Here is a 25,961-nt window from a genome sequence, read left to right as displayed (position 1 = left end):
AGCACGCGGCCAATCAGCGGCCTGCAACTGTGCTGAGTCAGAGGGCGGGGGGGGTCTTGCGGGGCTCCCGAAGGGGAGGGACGATGACAGTGCGGGCCTGTGTGTTCTAGAAGAGCCTGGACTAGGCAACGCCCCAGCACCCCAAGGCGGGAAGCCGGTAGGGGCAGGTCCCCCGCAGCCCTTGCGGGGTCGCCACAGCGCTGGGGCGGGTATTGGGTAGGGGGGGCAGGATCCCCACAGCCCATGGGGGAGTAGATCAGGGTCGCCACAGCTCTTGGGGCGGGTATCGGATAGGGGTAGGATCCCAACAACCTTGAGAAGGATTAGATAGGAGCAGAGTCCTCTCAGCCCATTGGGGAGTAGATCACTGAGGGATGGGTACAAGCCAGAGTGAAGGCCTGGAATCTAGGAAGCCCTAAATACACCTCTACCCCGATATAACGCAACCCGATATAACATGAATTCGGATATAACGCGGTAAAGCAGTGCTCCTGGGGGGTGGGGCTGAGCACTCCGGTGGATCAAAACAAGTTGGATATAACGCGGTTTCACCTATAACGAGGTAATATTTTTTGGCTCCCAAGAACAGCGTTATATCAGGTAGAGGTGTACTTGTCTTTAATAAAACAAAAATTGTGCCATCTTCTTTTTTCTATTCTTTGCTGTTTGCTCTCCATTCAGCACTGCTGTAGAGGTCTAAACATCGTGTTCTGTAGCAAGGCAGCGGACACCAGTTAAACCCCATGTAGTGTCAGGAGGTAGGCGACATCCATGCCGGGCAGACAGGAGCTTAGCTATTTGTCATGTAGTATTTGTATATAGCCACAAATGTACATGAACATAATTCTGTACAACACTGGAATACAGAATGTTGCCTGTCTGAAATGGATGGTAATCTAACATAAGAGTTCATACAAGGGCTGGTTCACACTAACCCCCCAGTTCGAACTAAGATACACAACTTCAGCTACGTGAATAACATAGCTGAAGTCAAAGTATCTTAGTTCGAACTACAAGGTACTTACGGTGGGTCCACACGCGGCAGGCAGGTTCCCTGTTGACTCCGCCTACTCCTCTCCCGGAGCAGGAGTACTGGTGTCGACGGCAAGCACTTGCGGGATCTATTTATCGTGTCTAGACAAGATGTGATAAATCGATCCCAGAAGATCGATTGCTTACCGCCGAACCCGGAGGTAAGTATAGACGTATCCCAAGAGACCTACTGACAGGCCTACGTGGGACTCAATTTATCTGCCTCTAACTATGTAGTTGTGACACAATCTTCCTAGGATTTGTGCTTACAATTCTCAATAATTGAGGCATTCCAACAAAGACTTAGGGCTTGTCTACACTGGCAAGTTTCTGCACAGTAAAGCAGCTTTTTGTACTCAAACTGCAGACGTGTACGCACTGCCAAGCCACTTTGTGTGCAGAAACTCCTCAGTTGCCGTGCTGCAAAAAAATCACTTCAACAAGAGTTGAACGGGTATTTGCTCCAGCGCTCTATTGCCAGTATAGACACTTGATTGCTTTCTGTGCTGTAATTGGCCTCCGGAGCTGTCCCATAATGCGTCAAGTGACTGCTTTGCTCATTGTTTTAAACTTAGCTGCCCTGGAGACATGCACCCCTCCCCTTTCAAATCACTGTTTCTGACAGCCCTTGCCTGCTGTGCTGATCTGCTCTCAGACACAAAGCAAACCATTAATGTGGAATGCTCATGCTGTTGAACACAGAGGCAGATGCTATGTAGAGAGCCCAGGGAGGGAGGCAGGGGTTGAGGTCGGAGTTTCCCCCTACCCCTGCCTCAGGACTGGTTGCTTCCTGTCGCTGACTGAACTTACAAGACAGCATGCTGACACACTCTCTGTCCCCCCAAAACACACAGTCTCGCTCCCCCCCTCCATATACACACACACACACTCCCTGTCACACACTGTCCCCTGCACACACACACACACTTCAGTTGAAAAGCAGCTGGCAATGTAGTAGGATGCCCATGGAACAATGGGATTGGGAACTCTGTATCATGTGAGGTTGTGCCTGCCCCATGAGGCATTGCAAACCCTTCCCAAAGCACCCTGCGGCCAGTTGCACAGTGGGATAGCTACCACAATGCACTGCTGTCTTTGCTGTTGCAAGAGCTGCTAATGTGGGTGCGCTCCAGCGTCACGAGCACAGTGGGGACACGCAACAGCGGTTTAATTCCAGCGGTTTAATAAAAGTGGTATAACTTGTGGCGCAGAAACTTGCCAGGGTAGACATACCCTTAGTTTGCTACACCATCCATTTAGATGGCAACATTCAACCCAAGGGATCCCACAGCTCTAAAGTAAACCAATTTCATACACCCAGGTAGAGGCAGTGTTCTTTAACAGCGAGAACAGAATGCTGATTGTGGTTCTATTTCCTACTCTTCTGCTAACTCCCTCTCTGGCTTTGGGCAAGTCTTCTGCATCAAAATTTTCAACAGAGATTTCAGTTTCTGGATGCCTAACTGAACATAAAAACGGCCATACGGAATACTGGGTCAGATCAATGGTTCATGTAGCCCAGTATCCTGTCTTCCAACAACAGCCAATGCCAGGTGCTTCAGAGGGAATGAACAGTGCAGGTAATCATCAAGTGATCCATCCCGTGTCACTCATTCCCAGCTTATTGTGAACACAGGCAAGGGACATTTGAGAGCATGGTTTTGTAAGTTAATGGAAGCTGTGAGTGCTCGAGTTGGACACCGCCCAAAAACTAGGCACCCAAAACTCAAGATCTACTTTTGAAATGGCTGATCTTTCCCTCCCAGTACCTTACTTTCCTTACCATTCAAGTATGGATAATAATACGTCAGTGGATGTTGAGGATTATTAATTAACTAATGTTTATAAAGTAAGAGTCTAGAAATGCAAATTATTAGTGCGTCTCTGATACTGTTCTCTAGGTAACCCCATAATAAATACCTGACTTCCCCATATAGTATTAGGAATTGCGTGTGTAGAGTGTGATCGTAGGATCAGGGAGTCATGTGCTCATTTAATCGGCTGGAGGAAGGCATATGGTGTTTGGATGACGATGACTAAGGCTGATTTGTGCTGTGTACACAGTGAAAACAGCATGTGGTGATCATGTGACATAATGCTGTTACATCATGTTCACATAAATCTCTCTCTCGTTTACACTACGGGCAGACAAGACAAGCCAATGCTAGCGCTCTCTCCTGAAAATACTGTCTCTCTGCCTGAAATGATGTTGCATTGTCAGCCAGCCACTGTTTCGGTACAGGTTCCAGTCTGATCCGTCAAAAATGATGGTCATAGTGAAAGCCAGAAGATGCAAGCAGACGAAGAAGAATTAGCCAGACATATACTTCTCTGGAAATGTGTATGAACTAAACTCAAACTGGTGACTTGCATGCACAGCGAGGGTGAAGATGTGCAAACAGGAAATTTTCTGAAATTGTGGTGGGGAAGTGTGGTCACTGTAAGTCTCTTCCCTCTTCAACAAAACGATTGCAATGCCAGCACCCACTGCAGTTTCTCTCTTACCCAACTAAGGACAACCTCTGATTTCTCCTTCATTTACATCAGTAACAGCATGAGGGGTGGTAGATCCCTCCTTAACTGAAGCTGCCAAAGAGGCAGATGACCCAAGTGACTCTTCATTTTTGCTGCTCTTGACTTCCACTGTCTTCCTAGCTGACTCAAAGAGTGGATGTAATGGTAGGCAGCACAAAACTGGGTGAACACAATAGTGTCAGGAGTACATGTCATAGGACAAAACTGAGAAACTCCTTGAGGAAGCTGGGGGCATGAGAGGTTGTAGCTAAAAGCAGGAGTCTCTTCACAAAAGCAGGAAGTTATATTTTTGTACTTTTTGTTACTTTGTGGCATTTTCTACAAATATCAGTGATCATATAAAACTGCTGTGTTTGGATAGCAAGAGTAATGGAAAGACCCTGGATTTTTACCATGATACATAACAGGAATGAGATCGTATTACAGATGAGGAACTGAGGCACAAGAGAGGTTAAATGATTTACGTACTGTCACACACCAATCAATGGCACAGTTCAGGATACAATCCTGACTTCCAGCCCTTTAATCCCTAGAGTATAACGTATCTAAGAGTCGGACAGTGATATGATAGGCAGCCACCTAAGGCATCACATCTCAGGGGCACTGGAATACTGCTGGGACTGCAGATATCATTCACCTCCAGGCAATCAGGTGCCAAATAATTCCATTTCTGGTGACAGGGTTGTGATGTTGCTTTCTACACTCATCTATGCCCAGTTTATATATTGTGGAGCAAGTTGAGCTACATGCAGTGTTTGCTCCAGATCATGGTGCTTGGGACTGGTATCTACAGCGACTTAGGTCAAACTGATCCAATGGACCTGGTCCAATCAGTAATAGTTTTACCTGTGCAGAAACTACATGATCAAGGCCAACATTCTTTCCAAGGTCTCCATAGACATTCTTCAGACAGCTTTTTTTCTGTCCTCAGCTGCACTTGCTCATGAGGGGTTAAGTATTTGTTGTTTGTTGGACAACATTTAGTGCTGAAGTGTGAGCCGTTTCTCCTCTTGATGCAACATGTTAGTTGTCATTGATGCACTGTCACGTTCTGGGGGTGCAATCCAGGCCAGTGAGGGGTTGTGTCACTTCCTGCCTTGTAACCCTGAATGCCTCCAAATGCTCTGCTACTGTAGTTCCCTTGTCTGGATTCTTCCGGTTAGCATAAAAGCAAGCAGAGAGAGAGAGAGAGAGAGAGAGTGTGAGTGTGTGTGTGTGTGTGTGCGCGTGCGTGTGTGTGAAAAGCAGCTCTGACTCAGTAACTCTGATTCCACACTCTGCCACACTCTGCCACACTCTGACCTGGCAAGATGACCCAAATACCACCTCATCCCGAATTTTCCCAAAACTATGTGATCTGCAATGCCCAGCACTCTTCTGGACTATCAGAGAGAAATTAAGGTTCATTTGTTCCTTTAAAGATACAATACCCAGCAGCTTGCCACATTAACTGGAATTAACATTCACTTTAAACCCACACAGCACTGGGTTGGTTTAGATTAAAAATAAAGCAAGTTTATTAGCAAAAGGAGATAGGATTTTAACTGAGTTCAAGTATATAGGATAGAGTTAGAAATGGTTACAAGTAAATAAAAGTGGAAAAATGCTGTCTAGAGGCTAAAACTTAACTAAACAAGCTACAGCCTTTGTTCAAGGTAGTTTTCTTACCAACCTACCTTACAGCAAGGTGTCTGGCCACTCCTCTGGTCAGGATCTCCCACAAAGTCCAAAGTGCTCAGTTCCTTTGTCCTCTGAGGTAATAACTTGGGGTTCTTTGCCCCTCTCTTGTATAAAAGTGCACCTTTTAAATTGATTCTTCTGAAGGTTACCACCAAAGTAAAATTAATTGAAGCTGTGAGGAAGGCAACATAGTGATGGTGAAGGAAGTTTCATGCTGGTTTCATCTCCCACTGGTGTTGGCTAAAATGCAAAGTGATTGTTTCCTTCAATCTCCTCCCCTGCCATGATGCTAGGTTGATCTCTTACCCTTGTTGTCTTGAAGGTTCTGTTTACCTTCTACATGAACTGCATTCCCATTATTTCTTAATGTACCTTGGAAATACCTTCAAGGTGGCAGAACCACATTCCTTTGCCTAGGGTGAGGTAACATTAGCCCTGCATGGCAGACACTCTTTGATAACATCATTTCCAGTATGTTTGTAATTTTGAATTTGTCCTCCTTACATACACCACACACTAATATGAACGATGGCTGAGTTATTAGCTTTCTATTGATACCTTACATGTTATCATACAGGTTACGATATTAGTGAGTTGGTTATGATATTAGTGAACTGGTCCGGCCCACTGATACTCACTACCAGATACCAATGAGCTCCTGGCCCTCTTGCATTGCGATGCTATTAGGGTCACATGTAGTGAGTCTTGAGTTTGTCCCCCAAGCTTGCTCAGAGTGCACATAAAAATGGCAGCAACTGAAATTCATACCTATGAAACCAGCAAAAGGACAACAGAAGCCCATCTGAGTACATCAGGGATGTAAAGAGAAATATAAGCAATTGGGGGTTTTATAAATATAAACAATATGATAGGGAGACCTAGAAAAAGAAAATCAGGCACAGGAATGTTAAATGGACAACTATGGAACCACTATTACACAGGCGATAATCAATAAGCAGCTGCAAATCCTGCTAACCCCACAAATGGAGCAAGAATTATGGAAAAATGGACATGTTCCTCTGAATTCTGCATTGAGCCAAACTGAATTCTATTCCTTGACTTTCTTATGCTGACTAAAGGTGTGGGGTGAGGTGATGTGTATGTTGCTTTCCCTGTAACCGTTACGTGACTTGCAGGGAGACTGTATATAAGGAACCTATAAGAGGAGAGGTTTGTGCTCCACTTGTAAAGGAGGAATTATTTAGTGATTCAGTTAATGCTGAATTGCTTGTATCTGTCTAGCTAGGTTAGGGTGACCAGATAGCAAGTGCGAAAAATCGGAACAGGGAGGTAATAGTTACCTATATAAAATAAAGCCCCTAATATCGGGACAATCATGATAATATCGGGACTTCTGGTCACCCTAAGCTAGGTTTTGATACCAAGCCCATCATATTATCTGAACACTGGTATCTGAAAGTTAGGACTCGTATATGATAAAGAGCTTGCAAAAAGCAAGGGCAATTGGCAGATCAGTTTGCTGCTTTGGAAATATAGTTCTGAAGTAAAAGTAATTGGAAAACGTCTTTGGACTGATAGAACCAGAGCTCTCCCTCCACCCATAAGTTTTTTTTTAAATTCTGTTTTATGGGAGTACCAAGTCAAATCAATATACTTTGCTTTTTTCCCCTTGCCCCCTAAAGTCAGTGAGAGCTGTATTATTCTCAGGTGCCCTAGAAGTGAGTTCCACTCATGAGTCTCACCATTGTCACTAACAATCCTACTGGAACAGTGGAACGTAGCTGTAGTGGGTGGTCATGGACATGTAGAAAGATGTGGGTCCTTGGGGAACCTAGGCTAATCACATGGAAGGCTTTGAATCCCAGGACCAAATCTGTGAATCTGTATGCTAATGCAGAGAGCAGAGCTTTGGGTGATGTGCTCTGTGTTGCTGAGTAGGCATGCTTTCTGAACCAACTAGAGCTTTTTCAGACTGGCAGCGTCATTCTTAGGTATAATGAACTGCAATAATCAAACCTAGATCTTGAACGTGTGGAACTGTGTTAGGAAATCAAGGTCAGCCAGAAATACAAGAGAGCTTGTTTAGCAGCCATGGCTATTTGGGCATATAAAAGAAGCAAAGAGTTCAAAAGGACCCTAAGACTGCAGTCTGTCTTGATGGCCAAAGGTAAATCACCCTCCATAGAGAGTGATGCTATGGGCACGGCATGTCCTTCAAAGCAACTTCCTGCTCACTCCCAGCATAACCTCCATCTCTCAGGTTCAGTTTCAGCCAATTGGCTGATGGCTCCCAGACACTGGGAGAGTGAGGAGATGGTGCAGTTACCACTTGATGGTGATGAAATGTAGATCTGGGTGTCATCCAGTTGTTGGCACTTAAACTCATACTGTTCCATGGATGAATCAATAGTTGTGTAATTAAAACCCATTCCCTCTGAGTCATGCTACACTACCTGGGTTCTACATGTTTAGGGTAGTCAGCGCCTTATGTTCTCACTAGCCTTGCTCATTCTTCTGACGGGGGTTGGTTGTTACAGTTGTCAGAGGAGCAGAAAGAAATAGTAAATGGCAAAGAATAGTCATATAGGAAGAGTAATAAAAGGCCCAATCATGCAAGGTGCTGGGGCTTCAGGTCCTATTATATTATTTATAGAGCACTCAAAAATGTGCTAGGTAAATTGCAGAGCAAAGAAAAGCACATGTCCTGAAGATCTTACAAGCTAACTCTTACCTCCCAGGAGCACTCAGCACTCCATAGGATGAGACCAAAAAATGTTCCTGATAGAAGAGAGGGAACTGGAGCTAGGCTCTGAGGAAGAGGCCAACATCTTACGCAGTTATTTGGCTTATGTTGTTATGCAGTCTGGAGAGCCGCCTAAGACAGGGATCATGTTGTGTGGTATGATAGGGGAGGAGTTAGTGTACAGATAACAATGGAAATGGTTATGCAAAGATTAGATACTCTTAAGGAAGACTGTAAATCCCAAGTCTTGAAACTTATACAGTACAGCCAGGCGTCTTAATAGAAACGAGGATTAGAAATTAGCTGAGGTCTTAGTGATATTTTTAGAAGTTCTTTCCTGACAGGTTAGGCTGCTGAGAACTGGAGGAAAGTGCCGAACCCGGCATTATTCAGAAAAGGATCACACGATGCGGCATGTGATTATAGGCCGTCCAGCTTAACGGCAAAGGGATGGGAAGGGTTAGAAATGATTTGGAAGGATTTAGCAAGGGAAATTGCTTGAGAAGCAGAATTTGATTAGGGACAGCCAACATGGATTTATGAGAGGAAAGACATGTGTAACTAACTTGCTGAAGGCTGGGGGAGATATGATTGCCATGACAGCCAATGGCGATGCACTGAATGTTACGTAACTTGAGTTGCAAAGAGGGAGCCTGATCTTGTAGTCCCCAGTAGTTCCCGGACAATTTTGTTCATGTTTGCCACTAGCAGAGAATTGGTGGATAGGTTCCCTTGCCACACCGCTCTCTTCCTGCCTCCTTCTGTCTTTCCCTCCCGCTTTGCTCCATTCCTTTTCCGAGATGGATTTTTTTGGTCTTTTCCCCTGTGACTGCTCCCCTTCTCGATTCCCCCACTCACAAAGCTCTGTGCTGGTTAGCTGTGGAAAAGCCTGGGTGAGGTCAGACAAAAGCACTCTCCCCAGCTCACGTGAATGCCACTGGAAGATCTTGGTGGATTTCTCTGTGGCCTTTGACAGACAACCAAGCACTGCTGTCCTGCCTCCAAGCGGCTGTAGGGGTGAATGGGAGAACCCTGAAAAGGCTCGAGTCCCTCCTCTCAAACTTAGGGACAACTGCTTTTCCATGTCCAGCTTATCCACCTGTAGACTCCCACAAAGCTCACACCTCTCCCCCATCTTCTACTGAGGGAGCTAGTGAGACAACAAAGACTAAGGTGCCAGCAGTACATAGAAAATACCTAGATCTACAGCTCCATCACATCAGACCTAAACAGCACGATCTCACAGTGTTGTCAGTGCCCAGCAGACTCAAGCACATGGATGGGGAGCAGCTGGCTGAATCTAAACCTAGGTGAGATGGGTGTGATACTAGCAGGAAAGGGAAAGCTCTTCAGAGATCCTGCCTCCTCCTTAACTATCCTCTCTATCAAGGGCATCCACTTAGAGATTTTAAATTGGTTGGATTAACTCCTTGTTTCTACTAGTTGCACAAATAGCCATGATGGCAAAAAACATCCATTTCCATCCGTGGCTGGCTAGATGACTGCACCCCATTCTATTAGACTCAGAGCTGGTCACAGTGATCTATGCAGTTGTTACCTCCAACCTTAATTATTGCAACTCATATCTAGGAATGAAGCCACATGTCCTGAGAAAACTCCAGTAGTACAGATCACAACAGCCTGTCTGCTGAGCAACACAGGTCACCAGGAGCACATCTTTCATTGTTCTGCATTCTGCACTGGCTCCCCTTTGAATACGGAGCCCAGTTCAAAAACTCTGTCCTGATATTCAAAGTCCTCCCTAGGACTCGCCCTCACTAACCAAGATTGCGTGTACCTGAGCTGCCATGCCCTCCCACAACAGGTCTGTTCCAGTGGAACAATCAGACTGTCAACCAGCAAAGTGGAGGGGGGAGGCCTCATGACGTCAATGACAGAACTCTGGCTGGAGCTGGGCATAGACCATGAACTCCCTGCTGCAGGAGGTAAGGTGAACATGAACCTCGCCAGATTCAGAACTAAATGCAAAACTCATCTCTCCCGCTTAGCTTTCCCTCAGTTAGTTCTTCATGCCTAGCAAACAACACAACCAACAGATCACAACCAGTCATGTCATTTACCTGAGAGACAAAGTGGGTGAGGTAACATTTTTTATTGAACCAACTTCTGCTGGTGGGCAAGACAAGCTTTTGAGCTACTCAGAGCTCTTCATGCTATTTATCTGACGGGCTGTGAAGGACGATAGAGAGAGAGTTATTGTTTGGGATGCACTCAAACACTGCTGGGATGGGGCCATGAGAACATAGCTGTCACAGAAAGGAAGTTTAGGCCAGTGGGATGCTGCCTGATCCTGCATCCCTTTCTGTGTGAGCTCTTCCTGCAGCTGGTTGCATTATGGACCGCTGTGCGGGAGCTTTCAATGAGGTGCCCACTGCTGTTCTAGCGTGGTCTAGGGTCATGCTGTTTTCCCTACCTGCCACTGCGTCCCATCTTTGCCTTCTGTCCCACTGGACTAGGCTGCACCCCCAGTTGGGAAACATAACCTAAGGCTTCAATCAGTCAAAACTCCCAGGAGCATATTCAAATAGGTAATAATATAGCAGTGTCCTTGGTACTGCTCTTACTCATAGTTTCTGAGCTAATGCTGCAGCTAATCACAGTTCTGCTTTGCACTCCTTTGGAACAACCCACGTGTTTGTTTATCACTGAGATGAAGCCATCGCTACCTTGAAGCAGCATTTGCATAAATACTTAACTCCAGCTGGTGTTTACCTCCATAAGGCGGAGTTACTGACCTCTGATCATATTGTTTCTTTTTTCTGCTTGTAATTTTGTCTTGGGCTTTTTAAACTTAATTTTATTTTTATTGCAATGACCCTGCACTGCCACCAGGTCCCACTGTGAATGAAATGTGACATCTCCATTATGCATCTCCGATAAGTGCCTTAAATAGACCACACACACACACACACACAGAGCAACCTAATGGTACCTATTTTTATTAGGTTTATTACAGAAGGGGAAGTAAAGCAGTAAGATGTCCCCACAGGATACTCCTTTAACAGCAGCAGGCAGAGAGAGGATAGATCTGTAGAGGCGGATCAGTTTTCCGAGAATATTAGCTACTGCTGCTCTAAAATTAGAGTCTAGGGAGAGCAGACAGGTTGACATAATTGAAAGGACTGTCTTATGGGATGTGATAGTTAAACGAGCCTATGATCAGCTTTAGAGTGACGGCTCAGCTACTTCCCTAATCCCTGAAGTTTATCCCTGAGTTTGGAGGCTGTGATTTGGCTAGTTCTGTATCTTATCTTGTGATGATGTCAATATTATTAGAACCCATTTCTAGGGAGATGCCGCCGAGATTTTCCGTACATGAATTTCAGATACATTTGACAGGAGAGATGGTCCCGCATGCTCCACCCCCCGGGACAATAACAGAGCATATGGCTGCCATAAGCAGCCCTGGAGCACTCAGTGCTATGGAGATTCTGGGAACAGCCCATAGCCAGCTGCGTGGGCTGCTCTACTTTAAATCAAGCCAATCAGCCCCAAATCTGAGCAGCACAAATGTGGCTCCCACCCTGTTTCTCTCAGGGTACAGTACAGAATTTATCCCTACAGTTTTAAATGGCACTTTGGTGAGCTGAGTTAAACAATGCCCTGCTTGAAACTATCTCTTTGTAAGGGAAGGGGATCCTTTCCCTGAAGGTGCAACACACATGAAAGTCAATCTGGACTAAGGTAGGATGTGAATTTAAAGCAGATTACTTAATCTTGACTAACTCCATGTGTGGATGCTCTTATTCCAAATTATCTTAATCCATTTCCAAACTGGATTAAGCTAATTTGGAATAAGGCACTCTTATTCCAAAATAAAAGCAGCCATACATGGAGTCAATCATTAATCAGGAATAATTTTCTGTGTAGACAAGCCCTTAGAAGTCAAAAACCCTTTTCCCCCAACACACATCTCATCTCATCGCCAACCATGCAAGCTGTTCCAAGTGAACAGTTCCCTAGGATCAGGGCCCTGGATTCCAGACTAGGCTGAAAAATGTTCTGGTATGGCAAATTTTATTTAACAGTATTTAATATGCCGCACAAACTAACAAAGTTAAAGGTAAAAAGAAGAACAGGAGTACTTGTGGCACCTTAGAGACTAACAAATTTATTAGAGCATAAGCTTTCGTGGACTACAGCCCACTTCTTCGGATGCATCCGAAGAAGTGGGCTGTAGTCCACGAAAGCTTATGCTCTAATAAATTTGTTAGTCTCTAAGGTGCCACAAGTACTCCTGTTCTTCTTTTTGCGGATACAGACTAACACGGCTGCTACTCTGAAAAAAGTTAAAGGTGATATATAATAGCAGGGACACCATAATAACTAACCTAATTTGTAAGATAAATATATAACTCTTTAGCCTGTGGAAATAGCAAATAAAAGCAAAATATGATCAAAGCAATTTTATATTCATGAATAACTTTAAAAGAGGAATAACAAAGACAAGTTCTGTAAGTTTTGATGGCCCTCTTAAGAGTCTCTTAATTAAAAAGTTAAATTTGTGTCTATTTTTTTTCATGCACGCACAAGACACAGACTTTTAGAAAAGGAAAATTAGAAGAAACGTCACTCAATGTGAGCAAACAATGATGGGTGGAAAACTTTGAAAAGAAACATTTTACAAAGATTCTGAAAGGGCCCAATTCTGCAACTCATAGTGGGACAAAACTCTCATGCATGCTTGTGCAGAGCTGTATCATGGGATGGGACTGCTGTCATTCTTTTTTAATGTAATCTGCATCTTTAAATGTGGAGGAACCTCTCTACTCGCTCTGGTGTGGCTGCCATGTTGTGTTGCATTTCAAATGCAGAATGTTAAAATGACTCACTGTGGCTGCTTTCTCGTGGAGATTTCACATTTGTTCTGCTTGTCAGTTGTTTTACTAAAGGTGACCTGCAGAAAGGATATGTGCACTTTTTGGCTTCTTTTTGATGCACATAGAAGGTTTAAATGTTTTTTGTTTTTTCATGCTTGTTGTTTACATTTGAAATTTGCTCACATTATTGGGGTGGTTTAGAGAAAAAAAAGATGTTTGGCCTTGTTTTGGGTTTGGTGTTGGTATGGTACAAACATGTGCTTTGTGAACCATCAAAGTTGGAGTGTGAGGGCCAGATCTTCAGCTGGCATGAATCAGAGTAGCTCGCTTGACTGCAGTGGAGTTACACCAGTTTACACCAGCACACATTTTTGCTGCTTCCGTGTGAAATTAGAATAACCAGGGTTTGTATGTGGAAACTCAGCTGGGACAGGTGGAGGGAATTCACACAGCCCAATCTGCAGACAGGCTACCGGCTGTAGTGCAGGTCCCTCTGCAGCCACTATTCCAGATTCTGCATCGCCTATGTGCGGTTTTGGCCACTGAATTCCTATGTGGGCCCTCTGCTGTCCCTTACCAACAGCCCCCCCACCCCACCCCACCTGCACCAGTCTATTAGGCACCTAGCTCTGATTGATTTCCTGATGCCTACATAAATCAGAGGATCTCCCTCCCCAGTATGCAGGAGATATGAAGGCTGCCCAGCATTTGCATTTGCTCCTTACATGCACATCTCCCCCACACGTCGCACCTGCAGGATTTAAGTTGTGTCAAGCTCCTTGCAGAGGCCCTCACCTCCTAGGCAAATTTTATAGCCTGTAGCATATCTGTCTCTTGTTGATCTGTTAATAGGCAACAATATTTTAATCCCTAGCATTTTAGGCCAATTCACCCATTTGCCAATCAGCTTCCTTACTGGACCATATGGTAGCCATGCCATCCTAGCCCATGTCCAGGTAGAGACAGCTTGAAGCTACTGAATTATTTACAGAATGATCATTATTCCAGTAAAGAAATTCCTAACACAAATATATTATTGGGTAGCATTTGCAACCATGTGCCATCAGGTGGCACCATTTCATTGCTTAACCTCTGCTGCCTGAAGTTGCTCTGATTTTGGATTATTGGTACTTTACAGCTGCACCCGAGATGTCCCCCTTAAAGTGTGTTGTAGCCCAGTAACAATGACTCACCTTTCACAGATATCCTAGCTCCCAGCACTACATTTATTTCTACATTATTAATAATGTTGCCTTATTGCTAGAAGATGAGAACACTCCTAGGGTTTAACTTTGAAAAAAGTTGCCATTTGAAAACATTGTTTTTTAACCTCCATTGGCTCCCGTGAGATAGGATTTGGGGCTTTTCCAGTATTGAAATCTCTGCCTTTCCTTTAACATTTTGTAAAGTAGGTTGAAACAGAGCAGGAGCTTTTCACCATACCAGCTGAGGAGGGGGGGGAATCAGTGGGGGAACACTGCTCCTTCAAGGGAGAGAAGAGAGAGCCATCCTCTGCTTTTAGCAGAGAAGGGAAAGTTGCATTCCCCTTCCTCTTTATTTTAGCCCCTGATTTGTAGTGTACCTGACTCACTCTAGGGCTCTGTCTTGACAGGCAAAAGGAGGCATTTTTCAATGGTGTTAACACAAGGCCGCAATGCATGATTGAAAAGCCCTCTAGGGCCCTGTCTTTGCTAGACTTTTGTACAATCCATTAACTTGAGATTCTTAGCATGTTTGTAAAAGCTAGTGTGAACATTCGCCACACACTTGATGCAGGCTACAAATATTTGTTCTTAACCGTAAGGATCAGAAATCAGTTAACTCCAGATAAAATGGTCTAGTGTAGATAGACCCCCATAGGAACAGGCATTTCAGAAGAGCAAGGTCAGCAGAGTGTCTGGAGGTGTGAAATCTATTTTGAGAGGGAGCATCGCAAAGGGCAAGATCCCTACAAATGCTCTTCCACCAGAGGGAGAAGGGAGGCAGTCTACTGGTATCCGGTTTAATGCCCAAAGTAGGAAGTGCTGGCTGGGGGATGGGGAGAAGGGACATACCAGATGGCTGCCATTCCTCCCCAGGCAGCTCCTGAAATACACACAACAACCTCCTTCACAGGATGTGGGGCTACTCAGTGCAAGGCGCGTAGATGTTTGAAAGAAATGAACTGGGCTAACTGATGACACTCTTGTGAACTGATACAATTCTAACAACTTCTCAGATGTTCTGCCTGTATTTTATGTGCATAGAGATTATTAATGCCCATGGGATCCCAGGGAGACTATTAATGCCCTATACCATATGATGAGAATTATGCTGGCCAGGTGTAGAAGAGGTCAATTCTTACCACACATCCAAGAAAATCTACCTTTCCTCTGACATACAGCATACCTGCATTTCCTAACAGTCTAGCAAGAGTTTAAAGCTGCCGGGTCATTTATTCAGAATGCCTAAATATCTTTGGTAAAAAAAGATCTGTGATAACGACATTTGCATGTGGAACAGGCAGAGCTGAACAATTCACTGTGATACATTCTGTAAACTCGTGCTATATCTTCCTGGGTTTCCTCCATTCTTGCTGTTTGGGGACAGAACTGAGAAAATGCTGTGAGAGGCTATTCTCAATATGCATTCCATGGAAAACTTCACATTTGCTTTAGCGGTAGCTGCAGTCCTTGTGCTTGGTGACCGTAAATGTTCTCCTGGCTCCGGAGCACCCCCTCATGGCGAGAGGTGGTGGCTCTGCAGCAGCGCTGCTTCAGTAAATCCTACAGCCTGGTCTGGCTATTGCCAGAGCTTGGCCCTCTAGCGCAGTCCCTAAACCAATTTAACCCCTTCCAGGGTAGCGGTTCAACTAAAAGTCCAAACAAACAAACGGTTCTTCTGCCCCTTCTAGGCCATGTTTGAGTCCTTCCTTGCTTTGGTATGGAGTGCCGGCTCCCAGGCTGCTTTCCCAGGATCCTTCTTCACAGCAATTCTCTTTCCTCCCTCAAGTGCATGCTCTCAGCCCTTTTATGAGGCCCAGGTGTTCATCAGGCTATCACTTGACTCCATGCTCAGGCTGGGAGGCAGCTAATTGTGTCATAGATGGAGCTGAGACTGATCTCTGTTAAAGGGCCAGCCGCCCTGTGATGTTTCATATGAGCAAATTTTTGTTTGTGGAAAGAGAAGGTGTCATGAATACGCCTGCCGATTGACCCAGCAATCTGGAAAGCTTGCAGGGTTTGAAAGCCATCCAATCAGGGGAAAGAAATAATAGCAGGTGACAGAGGTGACCAGTTACAGAGCATGAAAGACTTGAAGCGGCAGTCCTGGTAAACAGCCCATGTGCTCTTGTCCCCATTTATCATAGAATTCTGGACAACAAGTCCCTGATGCAGCAAAGGATTTAAGTGTGTGCTTAATTTTAAACCACAAGGCCAATGGACTGACTGCTCACATGCTGAAAAAGCAGCACATGCTTAAGTGCTGTGCTGTATCAGGGCCCTTCATAAACAGAGAAAGGGGGTTATATTTGGCAAGTAAGCTGTTTTCTGTGAAACATTAGAGCTGTGAGCCACTAGCCAAAAGCGTGAACTTCTTTCTGAAGAAGAAATGAATGGAACTGCTCGAAGTAAAAGACCCTGAATCAGTTCATTAGTACCTGGCAGCATGTTAAGTGCTGTAATAGGAGGACTGGTAAAACATCATTCCTAACATCTGTACAGCTGAACAATACATTTACCAATTCAGTGTGTTCAAATAAGTTCCTAGCACAGTAAAAATATTTTTGATCCATCTATTGTAGCACTTAATGCCTTGGAAGCACAGTACACAAATTATACTCAAAGACCACACCAGCAAAAGTGTGGTCCAATAATTGGGCCCCAGAATCTGCTATGGGAACATTATTATTAATTATTATTAGCAGTAGTATTAATAAACATTGTTATTGCCCCATTGTGCTAGGTACTGTACAAACATATAATAGGTGATAGGCCTTGCCCCCAAAACCTTATGTGTCATTCAGTTAAAGTCTTGATTAGACACTTTGAGCCATGCGTTGGCCTGAAACTCACCAAAGCTGAGGTCTAATAGGCCACCCAGGTAAGCTCCTTCCATGGCCGAAGGCAGCTGAGTGCTCTGCTATTGATCCTGAAGAGAACAACTCCAGGAAGTGAGTTTCCCAGCAGATTGGAATCAACACGATGGGACATAGGAGGAGAAGCAATCTCTTGTCACTTGGGAGCATATCTTCAACACTTAGCTTTCAGAAAAGAAACCAAATTCAAGCCTGGTGTAAGTGTGTGGACTGCTCCAGGATCACAGCTTTCTAGCAAATGAACACAACTGGTTATATGCTACTTTTGCTAAAGCTTGAAAACCCTATGTTACATTTCACCAATTCACCAGCCTTGTTGTTAGCATCCTTCCTGTTCGCTATGGAAACCCTCATAATACATTTATGCCAGTTCTATTAAAGTAGAAACTCCACCAGTTTCTTTGGGGCCATCTGCCTGTCCCAAGTCAGGATAAAGGAGGAGGGTTGGGCGTGGGGCTAGCAACTCCACCCCGTAAAATATTAACTTGCTACAGAAACGCCAACAATAGAGATAACAGAGACTTTTAGCTTGGAAAAAGAAGGGCCTTCAACTCGAAGACGCATGACGCTGGGTGGTGAAAGTCGTGAGGAAGCCACTAAGCCGATTACCCTTCTTGCAACCAGGAGGATTACCATCGGTACATGGAACGTGAGGACCATGTACGAGTCACAGGTCGCAGCAGAGATGAGGAGATGAACAAGTCATGGGGACCCACGCTCTGGGAGAGATGAGTGCAGGCATTGCGGTGGAACCGCCAAGGCAAGCGGAAAAGAGGCTGTCCAAGAAACACCTGGCGACGCGACCTTCAGGCTGATAGCATAAAAATGGGCTATACTTGGAACCAGCTAGAGCAAATGGCCCAGGATAGAGGACTCTAGAGATCTGTGGTTGGCGGCCTATACCCCGATTGGGGTGACAGGCATGAGTGAGAGTGATTAAAGTAGAGCTGAGATGAAATATAAACTCTAAGGGCCAGCCCCGTCTGTGGTGTAACTCCACTTAGAGCAAAGGAGTCACACCAGGGATGAATTTGGACCTATGAGGTGAATTAGGTTAAACCAAAAGGTGGCAGCACCTCATTCAGTATTGATTTTGTATGAATATTTCTCATAGAAGCCACTTCTCATTCTAATCACAGAATGTAAGTTGTAAATTATAGAGGTGGAGAGTAAATATATTGCAAACCCTAGCAAACGGGTATTTTAGCAACAACTGTAAACTTTTTCTGATGGCAGATAATTGAAGGGAGCAACTGGCAGATAAAATTGGGAACAATTTAGACCTACTGGAGTAAGACAAATTATATTTAATGGTCAGAGCTGTAAAGTAATTTACTCTGGGCTCCACTATAATAAATGTAAATACACAATCAATAGAATCAGGCTGGCCAGATGCCCTGGATGTAGCCCTGGGCATGGCCCTGCAGGAGACGCAGCTTGGTTTGATTTCCACTCTTAGGCCATTCCTTCCACAGCTGCAGTGTATGGAGAATACGGTGAATGGAATTCATCCCTATGGGGTGCATATCCTAGTTCCAGGATCATCGTGCAAGCCTGCACACCACAATCCTGTGGTTGCTGGGGGCTGATTCAGCTCCCAAAACAAGTTAGGCCAGCTCTGAATGCCCTGGGGGGCTTTGTGAAAGCTAGGGAATAGCCAGGCTCAAGAATCCTCAAGCTACAACCCTGTACATGCCCCTGTGCAGGGGGACCTCGGAATTAGCCCCAAAGACTTTACACCTGGAGGGAAAGGTTGTGTGCACCAGAGGGGGGCTATGCAGCTGTGGTGTGGATAGTGCACATCAGAACAAGGAACTGGGCCCTTCAAAGGTTCGCCCCTAACAGTGGCTGATGAAGGAAAAGCACTGATGGACCCTAAAGGAGGTTGTGTGGAGGTCACATTCATGGAGTGCCAACTGGCCATGGCTGGGGCCAGAAAGAACACCTGGAGAAAATCTACTCCTTAAAATAGAAAAGCAAGACAATCCAGAGTCCCATTGCCTGAGCTGGAGCTAGGCCATTTCCAGAATGGGAGAGAAAGGATACGGGGAGAACACTTTTTTTTTTTTTTTTTTAATATCAAGATAGCAAGCTTCAGCTAAGGCCTATTCCAATTCTGTTCATATTAGATTTGTGCAAAGTGTCCTAACCTTTCTCAGAGCACATTCTGTAGATACACTAGAACTAGAGAGCCCATCAGCCACAATTCTCACAGCGCCTTGCAATGTGAGCAAAATATTACTAACTCCTCTTACAGATGGGGAAACTGAGGCCTGGAGTATTTATGAGAGAGATTTTCAAAGGCACAAAAGGCGCTTAGGCACTTAACTCCCACATGTGCTTTTGAAAAATCTCCCCTAAGTAATTTGCTCAAAGCCCCACAACCAGCAGCCTCCTGACTCCCATTCTGATACTCTAACCATTACACTCCATTGCCTCCCTTCAGTGATTTCTTTGGCACTCTTCCCAGAGCATGTTAGACTCCACCAAAAATAAATACAAATTACAAAGTCCATTCCACAAGACTGCTTATTGCATCTTCACTGCCTTGCCTCACCAACTGGGGAAAAAGACATTCAAGTCCCAAATACCACTCACTCCTCAGGGCTGGAACAAAACTCAAAACCAGAACAAATCACCTTAGACTACTCGAGCCTGGTCTACACTGGTGTGTGGGTGTGTGTTGTGTAATCGATCTAAGTTACGCAACTTCAGCTACGTGAATAACGGAGTTGAAATCAACGTACTTAGATCAACTTACCGTGGTGTCTTCTGCCACTCCCCCGTCGACTCCGCCTGTGCCTTTCACAGCGGTGGAGTACAGGAGTCCACGGGAGAGTGCTCGGGGGTCGATTTATCGCGTCTAGTCTAGACACGATAAATCAACCCCCGCTGGATCAATCGCTGCCTGCCGATCAAGTGGGTAGTGTAGACATACCATCAGTATTAACCACTAGTTTTTCAAGCTTCAGCCAACTGGAAGGAGACAACAACCTACCCCTTATGATAGCTTTCTTCCAACCAGCTTCCCTTTTATTCCCCCACCTAAATCAGTCATGTGATGACCAAGAACCCCCTGCATGCCAGGGTGCAATTGGCACACTCTGCTTCATGAAGTGTACCCGCATGTCAACATGGTATTCGACAACTCCACACCTGATTGAACAGTTAGGTCTGCTATTGTGGTCTGGAGCCATCAGACTCAGGGCTTTATCAGACCCCACTAGAGAGCAAACTCTGAAGGCGAAGACCCTCTGAGAAAACTGAGGTGTTAAAAGTATTTTAAGGCAGGTATGTGCAATCTGTGGCTGTTTGGCCATTTCATCAAAGCCATCTCATGTGCAGGAAGAAAACTTGCCTGAATATCAACTGATCCAGGAGGTTCCAGCCAACTTATCCTTGAGGATATCTTGAATATCACAATAATGAACCTCTGAACATGTGCTGGGAAATCACAAGCCGGCAAAAGTCCTCATTCCCACCCGGCTGCTGGAATCCCTTTGCTAGTGTGCCTCTGCCCCTTTGAAGAAGTCACTCAGCAATTAGAAATTCAGCAGCAATTATGCAAGCTTAAGTATTAAAAAATGCATGTGGACCTGAAAGCAAATATGAAGCTGCTGCTGTAACGCTAGCTTTAAGCTGTCTACAGGCCCCAGAAATTCTCAGTGGGATGTTTGAGAAGGATGTATATGTGTTGACAACATTAAATGATCCATAGCTCTAGGACAGAATTGAAACCATACATCTACTCCATGCACACATTGATCACTGGGAGGGTATTTTTTCTTAAATAAACTGCTGGAGGCCATGCACCTTCTCCTCCCCAGCAGACATGTGCATCTCCTGGAGCAGAAGGTACACACACTTTCAGCATGTCCCAGAGTGTAAAAAAGTTTAGTGAGATGGGGAGAGACACATGGACACCATCAGCAGGAAAAATGTTATTGTGTCTGCACCATCTTTGAGTGAAATGGAGCATGTCAATTGAGCTTGTCAATTGAGCAGTACACAGCCCTCTTCTTATCATCCCCCAAAGAGGCAGCGCTATTCAGACACATTCAGTCAACATCTGGTGAAGAGACTAGCAGCGTCCGGAAACTCTTATTGGAATTTAAGATTTGATGGGGCAAAAATTTGCCTTTCTCTGAGTCCCCCACTGTACAGCATGCACTGAGATTGCAGGCATCTTTAATGCTTTATGCTATAAAAAAAAACGGCAATGCTGAGTACCTCACTTTATTCAAAAGTCATCTGGAATGTTTTAGAGTTGGTACATGGAGAACTTCCAAGGAGAAGACTGAACTGGGAGACAATGAGGATTAGTTGATTCCTCTAGGAACCCAGGAAATACCACAGTAGATCATATTGTTCCCCCTTTTGGCCTGAGTGATTAGCCAATATCTGGGGACTTGTGGGTTGTTTCTGTTATGAGGAGAAACTGATGATAAAGTCAGGTAAAATCGCTTGGGCAAAATCGCTTATTTACAAAAAATGCACACAACGTCATTTCCCCCTAACACAGTAGAAACAAACAACGGGAGGCAGTTTCCTTGTTTAGAAAGGCATGCCTGCTTTTAGCCAGTACCCTGACCAAACAAAGCACTCTCTCTCTCTCTTGGCTTCCTCCCAAGGCCACACTACCAGTGCTTCTCTGACTCCTGTTCTGCTTCTCTCTCTCACACACACGCTTCTCTCTCTCTCTCTCACACACACACACACACTCCAATCTGTCCCCAGCCTCTGCATTTGCCATCAGTTCCAGGGAAAGCCCTTAGCCCATATGGCTCAGCCTCTACTCCAGCCTTGCCATGCTGGTCCATGACTCAGCCAGTGGCTTCTATTGTTTCAGCTATTGCTAACCAAAGGAGTATTTAATTACTCTCTCATTTAGACTGAATGAAAGGCAGCTAGTATGTGCATCAACTTCAACAAAGTCTGGGGGTGCCTATAGATCAAAGACATGCAGGGCTGGCAGCTACCAACATCCCCCAGCATAACAACATCTACTCCAATTTCCTAGCTCTAATTCTGGCCAGTAACAGATGCTTCAGAGGAAAGTATAGAAGTGCCACAATGACAATTATGGAATAACCTTACCATTGGGAGGGAAAGTTTCTTTTTAAACCCAAGCAGCTAGTGATTGGGTTACAGCTGTAAAAGTTTATTAGGGACATCCACCCCCTTAGTTAGTCATACAAAGATGTAATCTGGTTTTGAAGCCTACTAATCTCTTAGCTTCATAAAGATCTTGTGGCGGTGGGTTCCACTGGTCACATGCTTTGTAAAATGTATCTACTTGTATCACCTATAAATGTGTTTCCCTTTCTTTATCTGCATGAAAACCCTGAATGATTTGTCTTTAAAATAATCTGATTGATGGTTGGCTGACAAAAGCAACATGGAACACCTGTGTGCCAGATGTGCATCCTTGTTTCAATGCCACTGCAGCTTAGTCTGCAGAATGTGTCACGGGCTAGTTGTTCTATTTGGGTTGTCTTGAGAGGAGGATTCATTATGGAAGGAAAGTCCGAAGCCACAACTTTCAAAAGAAATTAAACTTTATCCTCCCCTTTGTTTTTCTCTTATTGTCTTAATTTTTCCATGCAAATTCGATGAAAGGTTCCACTTTGGTAAGAGTGACAGGTTTCAGCCTGATAGCCCTAGAGAATGAAGGCCTCTGTTTATCCACAGAAGAGTACAGTTTTCCCACCCAGCTCTGCCAATGTGACCCAACCCTGACCTGGAGGGACCATCTCTAGGAAGGAAATGATAGTTGAGGCTCTGTCTTCATTCACTTCTCTGTGTCTTTGTTGAGATTGCCAAAAAGGATGCCAATCCGTGCAGCTGGATTTTGGAAGCTGGAAAATGGACTGCGGGCACCAAATTCACTTCACATGCTACATGGTCATAAATAAAACTTTCAAACGCAGGAGCTCCTACGTCATATTTAGGTATTTCAATAATTGGCCAAATTTTCAAATGTGCTGACTGTTACATTAGTAACAAGTCATGCTGCAGGCAAAGTTGTAGGAAAAAGACCCACATTAAGCATGGTGCGTTACATGCTAATGCACTACAATTTGAGAACTAGCAGCTTGACCTCTCTGCTTGCATTCCTGAGCTCATGGAGTCACACTGAACTAGGTCCCTCCTAAAACCTAATCCTATTTCTCCAGTTCCACTCATCCTACTCACTATGCCTGGCCGCTTCCACTGAAGACTCATCAAGTTCTCAGCACTAAAAAAATCACTCACTTTCTACCCAATTAACGCCACATTTTTCACCACTGTGGAATCTGACCTAGACACTTCCATAGGAGTTTCACCTGTTTACACCTTGTCTGAATTTGGTCCATCCTCTGTAGAGGGGAATCCATCCACTAGAAGGTGATGTGATTGCTCACTCTACAGAACCCTACTGTGTATTGCGTACAGTAGTAGTGAGCCACTAGCAACTAAGAAGCAAATCCGACTTACACTGATTAAATGTGTGTTCAGTTTCTTACATAATGAGATAGTAACTGATACCATGGTGATGGCCACAGTATAAGAACCTCAAAAGAATAGAATACAGTTTGGGATGTGTTGATTCACTCAGATTGTAGGCTGGAATCAGACCTATGTCCTGTGTGTTCTTGAGATTATCATTGTCTAGTAATCAATCAATCACTAAATAACAGAATGTCATTGTCTAGTAACTTTGTGGCCATGTGTTGTAAGTGTTTGCCCTACTTCTGAGCATCCACTTATGACAGGGTAAATTGCTTCCTCTTATTAAATTAGCAGTATTGGGTCCTAAGTCTTTATCCAGCACAGTCGCTTTTTCAGGACTAATGAAGCATATGGGAAGGGTAAAAAAATGAGTCTGTGGAGTTGGATTCTGCACTAATCGCTCTCCAGACCATTGCAAGAGTTTTGCATTGGAAAGCACTAAAGATGATGCAGGTTCTGAGCTCCACTTAATCACCTTGACCCCCCTCCCCGCCCCCGCCAAATTTCCAGTATATGTAATTGTAACTAGCTAAACAACATGCAGACATGTGCAGCACTTTTTGCCCCTAGAGAGCTTCTGCTGTGTGAAACCACAACTGGACTGGCATTTGAACTAACAGTTATTGGTCACTCCTCCATGTCAACCAAGTTCACACACCCCGATTCAAAGAGCAGATTTCATCCACTGATTAAACGCTTTTCTCAGATAAATAACAATTTACTCTTTTTTTCCCAAGAGCATCCAGAAAGGATCTGAGAGCCAAAGCAGCCCATACCCAGCAGCGAGAAGAAACTTAATTATGCTAAAGAAAAGGGAATGACTAAGGGAACTGGGTAAGGAAATGTGTTTCCTTTGGGACTTTTTTGTTAGTATTATTTTTATTTACTATTTGTATTGCCATAGCGTGTAGGAGCCCTAGTCCAGGACTAGGAGCCCATTGTGCTAGGTGCCGGATGAAGAACAGAAAGATGGTCCCTGTCCCAAAGAGCTTGCAATCGAAGCAGAAGACAAGAGACAATGAATGGCTACAGACAGACACGGGAGAACAAGGAAACAATGAGACAACATTGGTCAGCATGGCGGGTGGTGGCTCAGCACACCAGCAGCCTCACCACCGTCAGGCGTCACAGCAGAGGGACTTTGAAGGAGGGATTTGAAGGAGCATAATGAGGTTGATTGCAGATGTTTACAAATGCTCCTCCCAAATGTGAGGGGCAGAAAGCATTAAGGTGCTTGTTTGAAAATTTAACAAGTGGGCGATGGAAGCTGGTATCGTGAGCCCATCACAGGCAGGTGTTGATATTTCAATAGTGAAATATTTGATGCTATAGAGAAGGGAGAGGCACTGGAGGCATTCAAAGAGAAGGGTGACAAGGTCAAAGCGATGGGCTGTGTGACAGAGTGAACTGTCACAAAGGGAGAGAAATAAATCCCAAGCAGCTGACTCCAATTAATCTCTCCTTTCAGAGGCTACTGGGAGTGGGAGGAAACTGGGGTCTGTATAAGGAGGAAGTGAGGCAACACCCAAGAAGACTGGGAGGCAGAAGGAGTAACAAGGGAAAAAACAGCTCCAGAAAGAGGCAGGAGGAAAAATAATCACGTTGGGGTAAAGGAAAGAACTGTGTACCAACTGAGACTGCCACCCTAGGAAACTTTGGACTTACCTAAGAGGTCAAAGAACACGTGGGAAAATGGGACTAAAGATTTCAGGTGTAGATGATGCTAAACTAAATATTGATACACCCCTTTTATAAGTACCTCTACATTCTCTTGGGAGTCTCCCCCCCCCACCTTTTCTGTGGTGGTCAGGTCATCTTGCCCTCCCCCTCTTGTCCCAGACAATGGCTTGGTGACATTTGTAGTTGGGAGATTTGGGGCTTAGCTGGAAGACCAAGTCAATGTAGTGCTTGTCTGGTGAATTCCCTGGGGCTGTTGAGGGTGATGTTTGCAGCAACATTCTGAATGGATGGACGTGGGGCAAGATCACATCTGTCAAGGCAGAGAAAAGGATGTTGCAGTAATCAAGGTGTGAGATGATGAGAGTTTTAGCTGTGTGGTTGAACAGGAAAGACCATAGTTCAGAAATATTTTGCAGAAGGAATCTGCAAGATTTAGGTGTAATCTGGATGTGAGGACCTGGAGAGAGAGGGCCAAGTCAAAGATGGTGTCTAGATTACAGGCTGAAGTAACAAGCAAGATGGTGGTGTGATCAAGAAAGGGAGCTAGAGGTGAGGGGCTTGGGAGGGGGGTATTTGGAACTCTGTTTTAGCCATGTTGTGCTTTAACTGACACATAGACACCCATGAGGAGATGTCAGAGAGACAGGCAGAGATTTTAATCTGGACAGAAGGAGACAAGTCTGGAGTAGAAGGGTAGATCTGTGAGTCGTAGTGAATAGTGTCAGGTGGTTGGCCTTACATCACTTAAACATACAGGAGTCCATAGACAGCCTTGGGGTCAAACTTCCATTGACTTCAGTGGGATGAGGATATGGGGGCCAATCCCAAACCCACTTAAGTCAATGGGAAGACTCTTATGGTCACTTGTCTGTTTCTTGTAGCATGTTACAATGAGATGGCATTAGTAACTCCTGAAAGA

At 44.7% G+C, this 25,961-nt stretch overlaps 1 long non-coding RNA gene across 1 annotated transcript; it reads left to right on the top strand.

The window, feature by feature from the left end:
- Positions 1-71: 71 nt before the first annotated feature.
- LOC117884149 lies at positions 72-25,588 on the top strand. Its single transcript, XR_004647502.1, has 3 exons — positions 72-157; positions 9,777-9,897; positions 24,100-25,588. It is a non-coding gene; the product is annotated as an uncharacterized LOC117884149 (long non-coding RNA).
- The last annotated feature ends 373 nt before the right edge of the window (positions 25,589-25,961 follow it).

The sequence above is a fragment of the Trachemys scripta genome, chromosome 10, assembly GCF_013100865.1.
Source record: "Trachemys scripta elegans isolate TJP31775 chromosome 10, CAS_Tse_1.0, whole genome shotgun sequence".
Classification (NCBI taxonomy): Eukaryota; Metazoa; Chordata; order Testudines; family Emydidae; genus Trachemys; species Trachemys scripta.
The sequence above is the reverse complement of the archived record's forward strand: the minus strand, read 5'-3'. Positions and strand labels throughout refer to the sequence as shown.